The following is a 19,453-nucleotide window of genomic DNA, read 5'->3' as shown; positions in this document are numbered from 1 at the left end:
TAGTGACTATAATTAGTTGGATTCTTTTAAACTGAGATTTTACTGCATTATAATGTTTATAATGTGCTTTTCAAGACCTATTTTCTTTAAAATGGCTCTATAGGATTATTAGTGAGACTAAAAAAAAAAAAAATTAATTGCAAACAATGACATTTTGCTTTGACCATTCTGTAGAATCTAAATAAGCCAGTTAATCCAAAAAAAATTAGTTTTTAGCTAACACTTATATTTTAATCATTTAAAGTGTAATTATGAGTGCCTTCTATATATTAAGCACATACGGAAAATTTTAAAGAATCCATAAAATTATTTGACACAGCTTTTACCTTCAAGGTGACTGGACTGGCATTTGTGAAATACAAATGGAATAAAATGGCATTTAAAAGAGTAGAGCATGAACAAATGCTGTCAACATTTATAGGAGGGAGATGATTGAAAATGTATCTTGGCAGAGAAACTTCTTGGAAGAGAGATAATTGAACTAGATAAGAAATTAATGGTGAGACTGTAAATTCAGTTTGGAGGTTGCATTGATTCTCCATCTTACTTATTACATTCATCTACTTTCATATGAATTAGAGGGCCAGAGACTGCAGTAGCCAGCCTTCCAGATGGTCCCCAGCGATCTCTGCTTCCTGGCAGTCATACCCTTCTGTAGTCCCTTTCCATGTTGTACCAGGGTTGGTATGTATGACCAATAGAATCCAATGGAAATGATGCTGTGTCACTTGTGAGATGAGGTTATAAAGGCCACTAGAGGTTTTCTCTCCTTTACCTCTCAATGTCTGTCTCTCATTGCTGGTTCAAGCCAACAGTCACATGTGTGAACCACGCTGAAAGCTGAACCTCCAGCCTCAGTCAAGCCTTCAGATGATTCCAGCTTTGGTCATCAATTAGACTGAGACGTTAGGCAGGATCTCATGCCAGAGCTACCTAGCTAGGCTGCTCTGAATATTTTGTCCCCTGAAACTGTATGATTTCAATGGTTTTTTTTTTTTTTTGGTTTTGTACTAAGTTTGGGATCATTTTTTTACACAGCCATAGAGAACTAATATTGGAGGAAGTAGTGCTTTTGATTTCAACAGTTGTATCTGGCTATAAAACAAAGCTGTTCAGAAATGTTGGACTCTCCTCCTGTACCTCTTAAGGCACAAGAAGAATTTAAGTAGTAACAAGAGAGACACTCTTTCGGCTGCTAAGATGTGTAGTGAAGCAAATGCAATTGTAGTTCACCTTAGCCGGGATGATAGCTAACATCTGTGGGAAACTCTCTTAAAACAGTGCAGACAATTGAGCGAAACTAAAGCCCGTTCAAGGCTCTTCAAGTTACCTTATACATTTCCAGATCAACAATACCAATAAAACAGCAACGCCTCAATAACAAACCATTTATTTAAAATGTAGTATGTTCTAGGCACTTCATGAAATGCTGTACAAATAATACACTGTCTTATTTCATCTTCCAATTCTTCTATGAAGTGCTAATGCTCTCATTATTTATGTAAATGAGGCAAATAAGAGTGCAGTGTCTCTCAAACTGAAATGCGATTAAGAATCATCTGGGGGGCTTGTTTAAAATGCAGAACAATTTAGTAGATCCGAGATTTTACATTTCTAACAAGCTCCTGAATCCTGCTGATGCTGCTGGTCCAAGAACCAGATTTTTGAGAAGTGAGTGACTCGAGGTTAAACAATTTGCCGGGAGTTCAAAATAGTATCATTTATGGAGGGTCAGCCTTGTTTCAGTAACTTACATATATTTCTCTTCTAAATGTCTGTGAAAAGGGAGATGTTATTGTCTTCACTTTGCAAATTATAAAACAGGGTGGCAGAGAATAAAAATATCTTTAAACAAATTTAAAATAATTTTCCCAAAGGTAACACAGTCATTTAGTAAGTAACTGAACTTGAATCCTAGTCTTTATAACTGCAAATCTCACATTCTTTTTAACATGTCACACATAGCAAAAACAATACCAAGAAAGATGTTTGTTGAGAAAAACATAATGTAAAAATAACAGTAATGATAAAGTCATGATGATACTTACCGTAAGCTCAAACATGCTTCTATGCAGCAACGATGCCTGAAAGACTTAATTGGAGCAAATATTTTGGCGATTGCCTTTCCTTGTTCTTATTTCCAGGTATTACGGCATTTAGATAGATAATTTAGATATCTAGCTAAATATATGGCATTTAGATAGTGGGATGGGGGGATGAGCATCAAGAATTTTCCTCAAAATTACAAACAAAAACAGAAACAAAAAAATCCCAAACTGATCATTTGCATGGGGAATGCCAGCTGGGGAGAAGGGAACATACGCTTATATTCAGGAAAAGTTTCACAGGATGTAAAAAGAAACCATCTGCTTTTTCTTTTTGTTCTTGTTTAAGAACAGCTTGTGTTTGCAACTCACAACTTAAAACATAGTAATAACCTACAGGACTTTGTGAAGCATGAACTGTACCGCTTTTTTTCCCTCGTTTTTCCTGCTGATTTTTTTTTTTTCACTTGATGTTTGCAGAAAGCAGACTGCAAAGAAGATATTTGCATGTTGCAACTTGGATAATAAAATTCTTCTGATCATGGCCTGAGTCTGCTTCTGTTGGGTTTTCTGGGCATTCCAGGATCCTGCAATGAAATCCAGCCAATATGAATCAAATGTAATTCTCGGCTTAGCTCTAAGAAACACCTCAGGCTAAGACTGTGGTTCGGTGCACCTCCTGTTCCACCTGTGCAGAGAAGCCCCTCTGTGACCCTGCTTTGTCTGTACAGCACCTGGAAGGGACTTGGAAATTGTTTTTTTTTTTTTTTTTTTTTTTAACAAATGCAGTTTTATGTTTACTCTTCTCGTTAGCATTCATCTCTGTGGCTTTGATGTGTGTCTTCTTTCACTGCTGAAGTTTTCTTAATGTTTCAGACATCACCACTTCTTAAGTGCCAACTAGTATATAAATTTACCATTCCTAAAAGGAAAGATGGAAGACAACACTTCCCAGTGGAAAGGGCCTTAACAGCCTTATTGGGTCAGCAATTAAACGTTGCAAAATGCGTAAGATGAAATAGACTGGGTGAGAATCTTGGCTCCTCGACTTACCAGTTCTATGGCCTCAGGGAAGTTACTGAACGCTTCTAGATCTTGGTATTCTCATCTGCTCTGTGGGAATAATAATAGTACCCCCCCACCGCAGGATTGTTATTAAGGTCCTGCAAGTTTATTAGAAAGTGCTTGGTCAAGATGGTATCTTTGAACACAATGAGCTCTTATAGGACAAACCAAGACATGTGGGAGGAAATTTACTAGATTTAGTAACAACTTATCATGTTTTCCTACAAAGTAAAACACTTGAATATATATATATATATATATATATATATATATACACACACACACACACACACACACACACAAAGTAAAACACCTGAATATATATTTATATATGTAACATCACTGTGTGTGTATATATATACACACAGTGATGTTACATACATAAATTTAGAAATATATGCATGTCTTCTTTCTCTCTCTGTGTATATATGTATATGTCTATATATTTTATAGACATATATATATAGACATATATATGCCTATATATATATTTTATGTCTAAATATTTACATATTTAGACATAAAATTTGTTTAACACTTCTCCAATGGGAATTGTAAAGTCTGTTCCTGAGTTTCTCAGCATTTGCCCATTTGAGGTCTAGATTAATCTTTGTGGGGGCTGTCCTGCGCATTGAAGGAATGTTTTGCAACAACTCTGGCCTCTACCCACTCGATGCCAACCACATATTCTTTCCCTGTTTGACAACCAAAAATATCTCCAGATAGTGCCAAATGTCCCTTGGAAGTTAAATTAGCCTTGGTTACTGCCAATCTAATTGATATTACCTATCTTTAAAATCTCCAGGATCTGTTCTTTTTTCTTTTAAGATGGAGTTTTGCCCTTGTCACCCAGGCTGGCGTGCAGTGGCGTGATCTCGACTCACTTCAACCTCTGCCTTCCAGGTTCAAGTGATTCTCCTGCCTCAGCCTCCTGAGTAGCTGGGATTACAGGTGCCCACCACTAAGCCTAGCTACATTTTGTATTTTTAGTAGAGACAGGGTTTCACCATGTTGGTCAGGCTGGTCTCAAACTCCTGACCTCAGGTGATCCACCCACCTCAGCTTCCCAAAGTGCTGGGATTACAGGCATGAGCCACCACGCCCGGTCAGGATCTGTTAGAATTCTGCGTTTTGATGAGAAGAAACCAAAGAATACACATACATTTTCAGACATTACAGTGGGAAAAAAAAAGTCTGCTTTTCCCATTTCAAATGAGCTTCAAGGAACAAATTCAAACTTTACTCTTCATATACATGACCAGGAATGCAGATGTGCTAAGTTTATTTGAAAGGAATCATTGCAAACTCATTAAGCACTCAATTTTCTGTCTCTTTGTATGAACCTCCTTTGAATTAAGATGCTATCTTCTTAATAGGTGGTGGACAGAATAGCTCAAACGTGTACATCAGACTAATGGATGGTCTTTAGACCTGGAAAATTCTGGAAAAAAATGGTTAAAATTATTTTTGGAGTGATTCTGAAATTTTTAATATTTTAATATTGCATGTTGGAAGTGGCTGCAAAGTCTTTATCAGTTTGTAGATACCAGTGCAATATTCACTTGCTTTTCTAAAGGTTATTTTAAAATTAATTATCAAGCTCTCATTTCTCCATTGTCTTTTAGTCACCCCTATTTATTTATGTCTTTCTAAATAGTGTATCTAGTGGACTTTTCTGTCAATGCAAAGTTTTATTTTGTTAATTTGCAAATGAGTCACGTTATACAATGTGAATAATAAACATAGTTGTGGTCAAAATATGATGGTATTATCATACTTTGACCTAATCTCTCAAGTTTCAGAAACATAGCAGCAATAGATGAAATGTTCAGCAAGAAATAGCAGCAAAGACGCGGCTAGGCTTGGAAACAGAATGAACATCTCATGCTGACCTGCTGGTCTGGGTGCAGGCAGCCCAGGCTGACAGGACAGTGCCTGCAGGTAATCAGGTTAAAAATGCTGCACGGAAGCTAGGAAAACAGAGGTGTGCTCACGGCTTAGAGGATAGAACTGGGATGGGACTGCTCTGTAAACTCTCTTGATTGTTGCCAGGCTTATGATTTCATAAAGTTGAAGACCTAGGGAAATAGGAGACTACAGTCTTAGCCTTGAAACCAAGTCTTGAACAAAATCACCCCTGATTCAGTGGCTGGATATGGGGTATCCACTTTGTTTCTACAGACTTAGAATCTCAAATTGCCATCAAAAGGCCAATGCTAGACAGAAAACTCAGAGGGTCGGTGGAGGCATAAACAAAAGTAGTGTGTGTGTGTGCATGTGTGTGCACGTGTGTGTGCGTGTGTGTGTGTGCATGTGTGTGATCACCAAGGGAAAGTAAAAAATATAAAAATTCATTCCACTCAAAGTTTGTGTGTGTGTGCAGTAAGTGCAGATGTGCTACGTCAAATGCTTTGTAAACAAAGCACAGGACATTAATGCCAAGGTGGCTGCAAAATAAGCATCTAGAACCATCAGACCGACCCATCTGGAAAAACTTAATGTAGGACAACAACTATTCTTTGAGTGTGGAACATGTGTCAGGCACTGTTTGTATGCCTTGCCCAGATGGAGCTTATTTTCTTAGGTATGTTTAAGAAACTCAAAGACTTATCTGTAGAAACTGTATCCATGAGGAAGAATAAGAAACTATAAAACAAAAAGTAATGAAATAAGAAATGTGGAAATAAAATGTTAGAAATTAGAAGCAGAATCCTCCGAATGAGGCATGCAGTGAATGGCTAAATTCTAGAATGGATGTTGGTAAAAAGAGAATTAGTATTGCCAATATTACTGAGAATTCACCTTAATATATGACAAAGAGGTTTAAGACTATGGAAAACCAGTTAGGTTTTATGAAGATTGAGAGATTCCAATACATGTATGTTGAAGGGTAATAATAATATAAAAAGTGTAATTCTCAAATAGAAGAAAAATGAACACATTAAAGATTTGATTTAGCCTATTATTATTATTCTGAGATCTGAGTCTCAGTGTTTCTCAGGCTAGAGTGCAGTGGCACAATCTTAGCTCACCGCAACCTCCACTTCCCAGGTTCAAGTGATTATCCTGCCTCAGCTTATCAAGTAGCTGGGATTATGGGGGTGTACCATGATGCCAGCAAATTTTTTGTTGTATTTTTAGTAGAGACAAGGTTTCGCCATGTTGACCAGGTTGGTTTCAAACTCCTGACCTCAAGTGATCCTCCCACCTCAACCTCCCAAAGTGCTGGGATTACAGGCATGAACCACCATGCCTGGATTGATTTAGCCTATTATTAATTAGGAAATCTATAAAGTGTTACAACTGGTTTGAATAAGTTGAAGACAAATTTGTATTGAATAAAGAAATATTAAAATGAACTTACAAATACATGACATGGAACAGGCTTTTTCTGTGCAAGGTTGAGGGGCAAGTGAACTGAGCCTCCATGGGTCAGAAGTCTCATGTTCAGGGACAAGAGTTTGTTTGCATTGCTTTCAGTTATCTACAGTTTAGAGAGTTGTAGAGCAGGGCAAAGGCAATGAAAGGCCAGATTCAGGTGACCCAGAATATGCCAAGTGAAGGGCTGGCAAACTATAGAAATGGACCAAATCTAGTGTGCCTACCTGTTTTTGTAAGTAAAGTATCCTGTGCTGTTGGAACACAGCCACATGTTTGCATGCTGTCAATGGCCACTTTCACACTGCAATGTAGAGTTGAATACTTGCAACGTGAAGCCTAACCCACAAAGCCTAGACCATGATTTACTAGCCGGCCTTTATGGAACATGGTTGCTGACATGGTTGTCTAAATAATGCCTTGTTTTCCACTGAGCCTCAACATTTTCTCCACATGAATAATAAAGTTCCAGAAAATTGAGAGAATGGCAAGGAAGTAATATTTAAAGAAAATAATTGACTTATTTTCCCCTAAGATTGAAGCAAGATGTGAGTCCTTAAACCAATATTTTACTGTGAGTACAAGCAGATCCATAAAATTAGATTCTTCACAGATACATCATAGAAAAACCACAGAACATCAAGAGAGGCAGGAAAAAGAATTAAGAGGACAAGTGATATATGAAAAAAAAAGTTAAAAGATTGACAGAGAATGAATTCTAAATTAGAAATATAATGAGAAATGTTTTGCCTGTATGATCTCATATAAATTTAGGAGCAGGTACTAATTTTCTACCCATCTTTACCAATGAAGAAGTTGAGATTAAAGTGACAGAGCTAGTATGTGGTAGAGCTATAATTTGAACCCTGGTTTTATGGCTCTAGAAACACTGAAATTTGACTAATCTGTGTTACTATCTTGTTATAATAAAGGAACAGATTTTTTTTAAGAGTAACATATCCTCAGTTGGAATATACAGGGTGAGAAGAAGTTCACTAGCTGATCAGATTATGAGACCTTGGCAGTCAAGAAACAGCACATGCAGAGACTTCTGGCAGTGGGGAGCCTGCCACAGATCCCAGAATTGGAAGTCAGTATAGCTGGAAACCAGAAGGGGCAGGGGTAGTGAGATGGGGTTGAAGAGCAGGTGAGGTTGTGCAAGTTGTACAGGGTTTCATGTTATTCTAAGAGCAACGAGACAATATTGAAGTTTTGAAACAAAGAGAGGGCAGGTGGCTTGTTCTGATTTGCAATTTCAAAAGAGACTTTGGACTGCAGTGGGAGGAATGGATTGGAGTTGGGCCAAAATGGAAGTAGGAAGACCAATTAAGAAGCTGCTGATATATAACAGCCAAGATTATTACACGCCCAAAGGGAGCTGCTAACCAAATCATAAAAAAGAACTTGTGGTATTCAGACTGGAAGCATAGGGGTATAGGACATGGGTGAGATTATTTCCATGTGGAATCTTGGTTCTTTTCCCTGGCATGCCCTTTGATTTATGTTCTTTGATATTTGGCCTCATTAACAGTTGGAATAAACTTCTATTGTTCTGAGTGCCTGAATTCCCAAGGCAGATGAACATCATGTTATGATTGGCTCTTTTTTTTCACACTTGTGTGCTTTGTGCTTCTTATCTCTATTAGAGCACTTTTCACAGTGAATTCTAATTTTCAAATTACCTCTACCTCCCCAACTAAAGGAAAACGTTAAGAGAATGAAGACCTTGTCTAATTTACCTTTGCATCACTACTGCCTAAAAGTGCCAACCAAAAGTAGTCATTCAATACAAGTTGTTGAATAAATGAATGAGATTCACTTATGTGGAACAGATCATTTTCTTCTGCCAATTTTAGCTGCTCTCTTCATTTACATATTTCTAGACTCATGCTAATTCCCAGGTGCCTTAGGGATTAAAAACCATCTGTAATAACTCTCATTCATTTAAACCTATGAATACTTTTTACACAGATATATAGGCCATTGTGAATGTTTTGAATAACACAAACGCACTTGAATTCTCCTACAGATATTAATACTTCAATGATAATAATAAGTCTAGCCCACAGTATCTCATATTGTGGACTCCTGAAACATGAGTTATTCATTTTCATTTTCCCCCATGATTTGCTATTTGTGTGACTTGGTCAATACCTCTCCGAGCCTCAATTTTCTCACGTGTACAATAGAGAGAGTATTTATCCATTTGATCCATTTAAAAAGAATTAATGAGATAATATGACATATGCTTACCACATAGCAGGTACACACTTGCGAGTGTGACAAGAGGGGCTTTGGGGGACCTGACCCGGGCCCTGGGTCTGGGTGAGGAGGTGATGGGGAGACAGGAGAACTCCCCAAGGAGGCGACATTCATCTGGGAGCTCACAAGTGATGAGGCTCCTGGAGGTAACTGAGTGATAAGGACACGGAGGCATGGAGACACCAAAGTATTAAATTCTGTCCACTTTTTTTTCATACTTTTACCTTTCTGTAGTTACTGTTTCATCCTCTGTGTCTATATTGCCATGGATTACCTAACTGGTTTGGCCATTTTTTTTTAATTCTCTTACTTGCATTACTGAAACTCTTTCAATATTCACTCATGTTTTGCTTTTCCTGTATCTAGATAAAGTGAAATGAGAAAGCCTTCACTTTATATATCATAGAATTTTGATTTCAAAATGCCCAAAAATATTCCCTTGAGGTGGAGCAATTCAAGTTTCCCTAATTTTTCTAATCCATCCATCATTACCTCTTTTCTGCATTGCACAAAAATCTGCAGATGGTATGAAACTCCCTCCTTCCCCATCCTGGTCTATCAGCTGTACTGTTATCCATGGAAACTGGGCAGTACCAGCTTTGTGAAGAGCCGGAAACAATAAAGGCTTTCATTCCAGGCATTGCTTTGTAGGGCTGGCATTTCTGAATTTAGGATCGGCAGATGTATTCATTATTCCCTCATCATTCCTCCCCACCTTCCACTGGCTCTGCACTTTGTTTAATCATCCAGCTTGCATGAGTCTTCACTCTCCCAATGTGATTTTAATAGGCTATTATTTTGAGTCCTAGGTGAGAATTTCTTACATTCAAATTCCTGGCAGCAATTTCGTGCACCTTTGTTGCTTTCGGTTGTCAGATTAAACCCTTTTTGAGATAAACACTTTAATAAACAAATTTCTTTTGCCTGGGTAGTGATTGTAAGTGGAAATGAATGCATTAGCAGACCTTGCCATTGTTCACAAGTTTCAAACATCTCATTTGGTGCATTATCTGGCTTTGTTCTCACAGTGTCCTATTAAGGAGTTGGAAGGGCCCTCACCCCCTAAGTTTGAATTTGAGTGTCTTTTTGTTCAGAATTCCTCTAGAATTTGTGTTTTTTACGGTCATTATCTCATAGACTTAGATAAGATAGAGGGGAAGGAACACTTTGTACATCTGATAAACACAAACGTGGGATCAAGAAGACACTCTGCCAAATTTGCTAATTGAAATTGAAGGGCTTCTCAAACTTTAATGTATCTATGAATCACTTAGAGATATTGTTAAAATGCAGTTTCAGATTCAGTAGGTCTGGGGCCTCAGATTCTCCATGTTTAATTCATTTCTGAGAAGCTCCTGATGATGTTAGTGCTGCTGGCTATTTTTCTATCTCAGCTGTAAAGAATTCTCCCCAGCGCGACTCTTTGCCTTCTGCAATTTTCACCACTCATCATACCACCCAGATGGTGCCAAGAAGCAACCAAATTTGAGGACCATATTGATTTCCTGTGGCTGCCATAACAAATCACCACAAACTAGTTGCTTTATAAGAACAAATTTATTGTCTTAACAGTTCTGAAGGCCACAAATTTGAAATTAAGGTTTTAGCAGGACTGTGCTTCCTCCAAAAGCTCCAAGAGCAATTCTGTTTCTTGCCTCTTCCAGCTTCTTGTGGCTGCCAACATTCCTTGGCTTGTGGCTGCATTACTTTAGTCTCTGTCTCTGTCTTGACATGGCCTTCTTCTCCCCTCCATGTCTCTCCTCTGTGTGCCTCTTTTAAGGACACTTGTCATTGGATTTAGGGCCAACTCAGATATTTCAGGATGGTCTCATCACTATATTCATAATTACATCAGCAGTAACCCTTTTTTCAATTAAGGGCATATCAACAGTTTCTAAGGGTTAGGACATAGACATATCTTGAGGAATGGGGGAAACATTCAGCCCACTGCAGGAATCATGTGGCTATAAGACCTTCACAATGGCCCATTTGAGCCAGAGATCCTGTGATGCTAATGAAAAACTGGTTAAATAGCACTATTAATGCAGAATGAGTATATTTTTGCTCCCTTAGGTATCAGTGTCTTGTGAATGTCTGTAGAGGACAGTGGAGACTGGAGAGGACTAGAATGTATCAGTGGTAGCATTACATTTAAAGAACTAAGTAGAGGAGAAAAGTGGTAGTGAGACTAAAAGCCAAAGATGGTAGAAGCCAAAACAACCCAAGAGAAACTGAGTATGTGGCTTCCGTCCTGCATCAACCTGAATCTCTATCAATGCTTTTTTAACTTTCAAGGGCACAGGAAATGCTTGGGAATCTTGTGTGAGATGGAGTCTGGGATTCTACAGGTCTAATAATCTCCGAGGCGATGTTGACATAGCTCATTCATGGACCACACTGTGAGTTGCAAGGGCTTAGGTTGGGTATAGGTAACAAGCAAGCATAAAAGTCATTAATTACATTAGGCTTGCATTGCTAAGGTGCAAAATCATTGGGTCTGAAAGGAACCAGAGAGGGTGTGTGTCTCCTCTTTAGCCGCATTACAGGATTCAAGTCTAGTGTTGCCAGTCTTCTTAATTTTCAAAAGAATTTGTATTTTCATATAAAATCTTCATATTTGTTAGTGTTGGCAACTAAGTAAAAAAATTATAAAAAGCTAGTGAGCCAGATAAATAATATATAGGGGTGTGTGTGAGTTTGTGTGTATATAGATACACACACACACACACATATATGTATGTGATTTTCATTGTTTAATCTTATATATAACCCATCTGTAAATTGAGCAGATCTGTGACAACCTTTGTATGATATAATAATTATAAAAAGCATTGACAGTGATAAAATGAAGAAAAAAAGACCAACAATTTAATGTTAAGTGTTAAACTGCTTGTATTCTGTTTTACACCGTACTCCAAATGGGTAGCTGTTCATAACACACCATGTCAAGAAGGAAATGAGACGTTCCAAGGGCTATTAACTACTCCACCAGAGATCTTGGAAGATCACTGCAGTTTTATTTAGTGTAGATGTTTATTTAATTCTGGTGCAGAAGGGCAAATTCACCATGCTCAATGGCCCTCAAAGTCACACTGGCTTAATGAGTGTGGATTAATGACCCATCGACAGTAGGCTATGGCGTTACCTTATAAAACAAATGGTGACAGGAGAGAGGACAGCCTGAAGTACTTGATTTTTTAACATATTATGCAAATAAAGAATTTATTTGTTAGTAGAACTTGGAGTTACCATTGTTTTATCAGCTTATTTGTTTGATAGTACAAGGTTAATCTCCCATCTCTCTGTGGTAATGATCTATTAGGGGTTTAGGTTAATGCATCCTACTCTGTTGAATCCTCTGAACAATGCTAGATAATCTGTACATCACTAAATTGTATAGTTTAGGCATCTTGAAAGTACCTTGCTGTCCCTTTGCACATATAATCTTGATCTTGAGATCAGAAAAGCTACAAACACTCATGGAAATGCAATGTCCCAAGGGATGTATAATGAACAGCTGCTCAAAGTGCAGGAAATATAGCAACCATGTCTGTAACTCTCCATGCTTAAGTTAGTGATAGCACAACATTTCACTGGTATGGAGTAAAGAGAATATGATTTAATAGGCAAAAGAGCACCATAATATAGCCAGATAGTTCACCATAAAGCTTTATTATATAAAGTTTGGAGCCATTTGAAATGTTCCTTAAAAATCTTGGAGAAACGTAACAAAGAGAATGTCTGTTTGTTCTCTGTAGAGCTCAGAAGTGATCCAGCTTCTGAATTCATGGCTGAGTTGAGGCTTTTGTGAACTTTATAAGGATATTAGAGTGAGGGGTTGACATAAATAAAGACACTTAGACTTAAAAAAAAACTGTTTGGTTGTTTTCAGGATTTTTTTTTCTTTAAGCAAGTTATAAGTTAAAAAAAACTTAAACATCTTGTATATAATCAGCAAACTTTAATATTAAATAATACAAGTAGGAAATGGTAGCCAAATCACACATTTCTGTTTACTTGGGCAGCTTTCTCTGAGTTGCTGATGTTAAAGTCCTGCTAGCTCCACTTGATTGGTAGTGACCTACAGGAACTCTGATTTCACAGAGATTCTAAAGCTGATTATCCACTGGGAAAGAGTGCCATGATTGACTAGCAATACATGCCTTGGGTATGGGAGGAAGTGGAGGTAACATGAGTGCCATATATTTGCCACAGATGCTTTGTATTAATACTGAAGGGAATTATTTTACTTGAAGCTTTGTAAAGAAAATTAGAAGGATTGAGAATCCTAAAACCTCTGTACTGAAGGAGTATTACACAAATGACAGTAAGTATGATGTATATATAAACCAAATGAAAATAATACTGATTCTCCACATTGGCAATGGATAAATCTCAGATCCTTGCAAACCTCTAAGGGAAAAATCCCATAGGAACAGTTCATGAGCATTCCTGTAGCAGAAAGAATAGCAGTAAGCAAGCTGAAAGGGCTTGGATGTGAGGATACTGAGTGGTTGACTGGGACTATCCTAAGTGACTTGCTCTTGCATAGCAGTGAGCATAATATAAACATGGGCCTCTGAAAACCCACAATTTATTGCAGATTATGAAACTTTGGTGTCCCTCCCTGTGGTAGGCAGAATGCCCCCCCAAGATGTCCACACCCTAAGTGCTGAGAGTCTGGGAATATGTTATGTTACATGTCAAAAAGGACTTTGTAGAGTTTAAAGTTCCAAATCTTAAAAGTGGGAGAGTGGGCTCCATCTAAGCCCATGAACCCTTAAAAGCAGAGAACTTTTTCCAGTTGGATGGCAGAAGTAGAAGTCAGAGAGATTTGAAAAGTGAGAGAAACTCCACCTGCCATGGAGTGAGAGGAAGTATGCACCCTCAGGTGTAAATATGGGACTTTAGCTGACAGGCAAGGAATATGGACCTCAGTCCTGTAAGAAGGAACTGAATGCAGCCAACAGCCTGAATAAGCCTGAAAGTGGAATCTTCTTCAATGACTGGCCCAGAATGGCCAACACTTTGGCCTTGGCCTTGTGAAACCTAAGCAGAGGTCCTGGCTGAGCCATTCTGTGCCCAGACTTCTGACCCATGAAACTATCAATAATAAATACATGTTGTTTTAAGCTGCCTAATTTGTAGTAATTTGTTAACACACTTTCAAACAGTTGAAACTTGTATGTTAAGGCTTTGAATGCCAAAGGTCTTATATTAGAGCCAGTGGTGTCTGTAGATCTTGGTGGCTTAACATCATGTATTTCATCACTAATGCCATGGACAAGTGCAGGTCATGGGCTTTCCTGGATGGTTTTCCTCAAAGGGTGAAGTCATCATCTCTACCTCTTGGAAGTCCTAGTCGCTACAGTGGATAAAGGGAGTGTGACCAGACATAAGAGGACATTATAAGACTAGTCCTATAATGGCAAACATCACTTCCATTAGTGTCTCATTATCTAGAATCAAGTCACGTGACTCCAAGTTAACTGCACAGGAGAATGGGAAATTTAGCTTTTTTGTGTGTACAGGAAAAAGAAATGCAATTGGAGAGTATTGGGCCAACTGCTGTCACAGATACATCCTTTATAGAGTTTGATTCTTCATGAACTAGCAATCTTCTGTCACTCAGGAAGCATTGCTGTATTTGAACAAGGGATTTGCTTTTCTTTGGGTTTGTGGGAAGTTATGTATTTTCTGGCATTCTGATCACTCGTATTTGTTAATTCTTGAAAATTTCCCAGGATATCTCATGTCTTCCGCTGTCCTATCCATGTTAGGTTTGCTGCCTTGGTTCCTGTGAGTTCTATTCTGACTGAAGGGCATTATTGGCTTCTTTGTCTGCAATTGCTTCATATAGCATTTATTTATTTTAAAATGTCAGCCTTCATGGGATTGGGTCTTCTCTTTTCTCTTTTTGTCTGACTTTTGCTATGATGGTGATGAGCAAGGCTTGTGAGCTAGCACTCCCTTTAACCCTGCATTTACCTCTCCTCTGATTTTGATGTGATGAGGACAGACTGGTAAGACCTGAAGTGGCACCCGACACTGCAGAGAAGTTATTACTTCCATGGCAGTTCCTCTGCCACGGTTCTCCTCTTCTCTCTACCATCTTGGTCCTGATGTAATTGCCTGGGCTGTTTGTATTTAACACTTTATGCTTTTAAAGGAGAGTCTACAATAATACCAGAGGATCCGGTTGTCTTATCCCATCTGTCCCCGAGTTTTTAATAATTTAGTAGACTTAGCATATTTATTGTCTTGTATGAGGTGTCTCAACCTCAGTACGAATGCTATTTGGGGCTGAATAATTATTTGTTGTGTGTGTGTGAATGTGTGAGTCAGGAGGGATGATATTACAGGATAGTTTGCAGCATTCCTGGAGTCTGCCTACTAAATGTCTGTATCACTCTCAAGTCTTGACTCTTGAAAATCTCCAGGCATGTCCAAGTGTCCTTGGGGAACAAATCACCCCAGGTTGAGAACCACTGGTCCATCATGAAGCTACCAGCCCTGATGAGCTTATTTCACTCATCCGTAGATCATAATTTTGAGTATAGCACCAATTCCCTCTTCAAATGAGCCCATAGACAGCAAACAATATTCCAGTGTAGGTCAATTTCATGATGAGGGAAAAATATCTGTGCTCTTTAAGAGGAAGTCTTACATGTAGCCAGCAGATTGGGGCCCAGAGAAGTCTTTCTCCAAGTTTGGACGCCTAATTAAATAAATAAATTCAGCTGGGGGATTTGTAGTTGTTGGTGATCACTTCCAAATCTGTTGTACTCAAAGCCAAAATGAACTTGAGTACACGGAGCCTTATCTTGCCCACAGGACTGAGTTCTGAGAGGGCTGATGTGGCATTTCTCCTGCTGTACTGCATCTTAAAGTAAGATCCTCACACATATACACACTATAATCTTAGGGGCACACATTTAAATCTTTAAATTTCATTGGCTATGTGTTTGGTTTCATAATATATGGTGGAGGGATGGATACAATCAGCACTCCAAACTCATAGTAAAAAAGCCTTGTTATAATAGATGTATATAAAAAACCGAGCTGATTTAATAAAAATCACAGGACAGAGTATATGCATATGTACTAGTGTCCTTTCTCTGCTGTAACAAATCACTGCACATTTAGTAGCTTAAAAAACACCCACAAAGTTGTTGTCTTGAAATTCCAAGGTCAGAAGTCCAAAATGGGTTTTAGGGGCTGAAATTTGAGTATTGGCATAGCTGCATTCCTTCTCGAGGCTCTGGGGAGAATTGACTTCCCTGCCTTTCCAGCTTCTAAAGGCAGATGACCTTCCTTAGCTTGTGGCATCTCCGTCTCTATCTTCAAAGGGCATTGCTCCAACTTCTGCTTCCATATCACATTTTCTTTTTCTGACATTGACCCTCTTACCTCTCTCTGATAACGACCTTTGTGATTACAAAGAGATGAGCACCTGTCGGCATGTTATAACATGCAGAGGAAAAGTCAAGGTGAGATACGGCCAGGCAATGACACATGGGAAAGCTTGTGTCAGTTTCCGATGGCTGCGCAGCAACTTGCCTCCCAACGTTAGTAGCTAACAATCACACATACTTCTTGTGTCACAGTTTTGTGGATCAGGAATCTGGTAGCAGTTTAGCTGGGTCCTCTGTCTCAGAGTCTTTCCCAAGGCTGCCATCAAGGCATCAGTGGGGGCCACAGTCATCTTGAGGTTCAACAGGGGCAGGACCATTTCCAAGTTTACTCTGTGCGTGTGGGCAGAATTCAATTCCTCATGGGCTGTTGAACTGAGGTCCTAGTTCCTTTTTTTGTTGTGGGCTGGAGGCCTCTTTCAGTTTTCTACCACATGGGCCTCTCCATAGAGCAGCTCACAAGTTGTGGCTTCGCCAAAGTGTTTAACTGACAGAGAGAGTGAGTGAGTCACAGTTTTTTATAATCTAATCCCAGGAGTGATAGTCCTTTATGTTCCCAAATTTTCTTCATTAGAAGCAAGTCCCTGGGTCCAGTTTACACTCAGGGGAGATCACACAAGCACCTGAATGCCAAGTAATAAGGCCATTGGGAGTCATTTCAACCTGCCTCCTACCTTTGCCTTAGGTCCTAGGTTTTTTGCTAACCTATCTGATGTAGAACGTGGCTGTGAAGCAGAGTGACCTCTCTATAGTTTTCTCTCCAGGAATCTGATAGCTTCTACATCTGTTTGCATTGTCCTCACTGTGAGGAGCTGTGTGGTCACAGGTGCCTTAGTTTCTCTCTGGGTCATGGGCCCTTCCCCATTTCCAAACATCCTCCTTTGCGTCCTCACTACATCCTTAAATCATTGATGATTGTTTTTAAATTTATGCAATGCTCTACATTTTCAAGAAGCCTCAGTTACAAGAAAAAAAAATGCAAATATATTTGTCTAAATTAAACTCAAATCTGAGCTTCTACTCATCAGGGTGTTGGGAGATTCAATCCTGAGATGGTTTTGGGCAGGCATGGAGCTCTCAACCTTCAATTAATGAACCACATTTTAAAGTATCTGCATCACTGACTTTTACTTTATCTTTCTTGCCTTTAATTTCTCCACCCATTTTTTGTTTTTTTACAACTTTTTGGGTTTGATTCTGATAATCAAAGATTTTTGAAAAATGTGTATTTTACAACTGGTTAATCTGTGTTCTGATTTGTGTGGAGGCTAAAATAGTTAAAGGAGTCAGACTCTGTCATGACACCAGATGGTAAAAGGATTGGAGGATGCTTTTGACAAAGTGTGAGGGTGAGTTCATTTCTCTCTCTGAATATTATGATACACTGGAGATGACCCTTATGAATTTAATTTGGTGACCTTTTGCAGCTGTCAGGCCTCAGTAATTTTTACCTGTTTTCATATCCCCCCCAAATTGCTGAGGGCATTAGAACATGCAGAGCCAATGAATATGCATAAAGTCTATGGAGTCTTGAGCAGTGATTTGTGTGGGTAGAGGGCTGCGGAAGGCAGGTCCAGTCCTATACCCTTTAGAGTGAATATAGTCCTGGGAGATAAAGTAGAGTTTGAAAATAAACAGTGCTTTGTCCCTTTGCTTTGATTCATATTTCATCATAACCAATTATCCTAAAAATTCAATAGCTTTAAAAAAAACACTTTTTTTTTCCTGTTTATCAAAGGGAAGCATGGCTTTAAAAACTAGCTGGAAATCTCTGTTCTTGCTAATGATCTTTGATTCTGATGCTAGGCATGTATCAAGCCCTTTTTAAATTTCAGGGGTACATACAAAATGGCTGAACCATCCTAAAACTCTCTCCAGGGTTTCCTAGCGTCTCCTACCTACCCTTTGTTAAGGAGTCCATGTTTCAAGATGTATTGAATATTCTTTCTTATAAAAATAAATGTAGAAATTAGTATGAGAGAGACAACAAAAACATTGCATTTTTATTGCACTCTAAATATTTAACAATTTTTTTTATATTCATGTAGAATGGTTCCATAGATCACTTTACAAAATGACTTTCCTGGTAAATTTCAACTCAAGATGGGAGAATATCTTATTTTCAAAGTGATCATTTCTATCTAGACTACTTTACTGTTTTAAACAACCCTAATAAAAAATGATATTACTCTCTTATAATAAAAAACATTGTTTTTACCTGAGTAAGACATTTAAAAATGAGAAAAAAAAGCCTCCCCTGGGGTGGGAATATCATTTTCCCTGAAATAATGGCTTCTTGTTTCATGTTTAACAGATTATATATTACACCTAAATCAGTGGCCAATTTCCATGATAAATAATCTTGAATTTATTTAACATTCAGAACAAAAGACAAAACAGAATTATCCCTATTCCCATCAAAATGTAAATTATTTTAGAAAACAAAGTCAAGATCTGTTACCTTACTGGAACCTGTGTTCAACATGGAACTTGAGATACTTAGTTCTCCAACATTCAGATTGTTTTGGAGGAATTTCATACTCCAACTGCAGCTGGAGATTGTCTGTAACCTTCTTGGGGTAGACACTGTCTTATTGGATAGGTACAGCAATTCAGTATGTCCATTTATTCAGGGACATCTAAAGCCAACGGGAACAGACAAAAGCACCCATTCTGGAGGGTCTCCGGCATCTACGTGACTTCTAGTGCTTCTTTTTTCTTTTCTTTTTCCTACATCCTCACCCTGTGAAAGGTTGAACTTTGACTAACATATCAAAAGGTTGGAAAACACAGTTCTCTGAAATGGCTGTTCTGATGTTTTCTGGGATTGTCTGTCAAGGAGGCACAAACACAGTGATGATATCTCCAGTCCAAGTTTCTCTTCAAGATGCAAACTCCTCCCCGAGACTAAAGCAGAAGAGTATGTACCCAAATTTCCTTACCCTATACAACCCTCACCCTGCTTTAATGGAAAGGCACCTGGTCTTCAGGGGACCCTTGAGACGTAGCAGCAGAATAATGCTATAGCATCTATCTGAGTCACTTAAATCCATTTTGGGCTGGGCGTGGTGGCTCATGTCTGTAATGCCAGCACGTTGGGAGGCTGAGGTGGGAGGATCACAAGGTCAGGAGATTGAACTGTCCTGGCCAACGTGGTGAAACCCCTCTCTATTGAAAATACAAAAATTAGCTGGGCATGGTGGTGCACACTTGTAATCCTAGCTACTCAGGAGGCTGAAGCAGGAGAATTGCTTGAACCTGGGAGGTGGAGGTTGCCGTGAGCTGAGATCA

The sequence above is a fragment of the Aotus nancymaae genome, unplaced genomic scaffold, assembly GCF_030222135.1.
Source record: "Aotus nancymaae isolate 86718 unplaced genomic scaffold, 86718_ANA_hifiasm-v0.15.2.pri h1tg000029l, whole genome shotgun sequence".
NCBI classification, from domain to species: Eukaryota; Metazoa; Chordata; class Mammalia; order Primates; family Aotidae; genus Aotus; species Aotus nancymaae.
The sequence above is the reverse complement of the archived record's forward strand: the minus strand, read 5'-3'. Positions refer to the sequence as shown.